At 42.0% G+C, this 958-nt stretch overlaps 1 non-coding gene across 1 annotated transcript, besides 5 other annotated features; it reads right to left on the bottom strand.

Moving 5' to 3' along the window:
• Positions 1-3: 3 nt before the first annotated feature.
• Tc00.1047053413439.10 lies at positions 4-175 on the bottom strand. Its single transcript, XR_008254078.1, has one exon. It is a non-coding gene; the product is annotated as a 5.8S ribosomal RNA (M3) (ribosomal RNA).
• Positions 176-228: 53 nt separating this feature from the next.
• Positions 229-261: a sequence feature (AT_rich).
• Positions 262-354: 93 nt separating this feature from the next.
• Positions 355-397: a microsatellite.
• Positions 398-435: 38 nt separating this feature from the next.
• Positions 436-463: a microsatellite.
• Positions 464-607: 144 nt separating this feature from the next.
• Positions 608-639: a microsatellite.
• A 35-nt stretch (positions 640-674) lies between these two features.
• Positions 675-716: a microsatellite.
• Positions 717-958: the final 242 nt, after the last annotated feature.

The raw sequence follows: 958 nt of genomic DNA, 5'->3' as shown, positions 1-958 counted from the left end.
TTTGTTCGACACTGAGAAATATGGCATGCACGGGGATGACTCTGAGGAGCTTCTCCCATGCGCCGTTTGCGTTCAAAGATTCGGTAATTGAATGATTCTGCAATTGATACCACATATCGCACTTTGCTGCGTTCTTCAACGAAATAGGAAGCCAAGTCATCCATCGCGACACGTTGTTTGGGCCGTGCTTTACAACGCGGCACAAAAAAACACACGCAAAGCGTGCGGAATATATAATAATATATATATATTAAATATAAACCACACGACGAAATACGCATATTATAATATGTGCACACACGAAGTCAAGCCGCAATTACATTTTTCTACACAACACACTGTGTAACGTGCAAGTATATATATATATGTGTATAATATATATTATACACATATATATGCTTACACGTACAGTGTGGATGTATCAGTGCGAAGAGAAGCAGCAGCAGCAGCAGCAGCAGCAACACACACACACACACACAGTCATTTCCTCCCCCTGTCTCTCTCTAACCCCCCCCCCTCTCTTCTCCTTTCCACCACACTACTAAACAACAAATTCCACACCACACGCACAACGACACTACGACTTTCGTCCCCGCCGCCCTCCACACAGCAGCAGCAGCAGCAAAAGCAGTAGTAGCACAGTCCGTGAGAGTAGATATATATATATATTGTTTTAGTAGAAATGGTGTAGTAGTAGTAGTAGTGGTGGTGGTGGTTGAGCAGAGCAGTGCGGCGGAACAACAACGGCGTGTGTATTGTGTGTGTACACGTACATACACACCACTACTATATGAAATATAATATGTACATATGTATATATTATATTATATCCTCTCCCGCGCGGCAACAACAACAACACACACATACACAACACAGCAGTATAGTAGTATACTGTGTGTCATGCCAGAGTTTGTGTTTGTTGCCTTAATTTTGTGTGTATATTATATATTATACAACA

This window comes from Trypanosoma cruzi, assembly GCF_000209065.1.
Source record: "Trypanosoma cruzi strain CL Brener chromosome Unknown tcruzi_1047053413439, whole genome shotgun sequence".
NCBI lineage: Eukaryota > Euglenozoa > Kinetoplastea > Trypanosomatida > Trypanosomatidae > Trypanosoma > Trypanosoma cruzi.
This window is presented reverse-complemented; position numbering and strand designations above follow the sequence as displayed.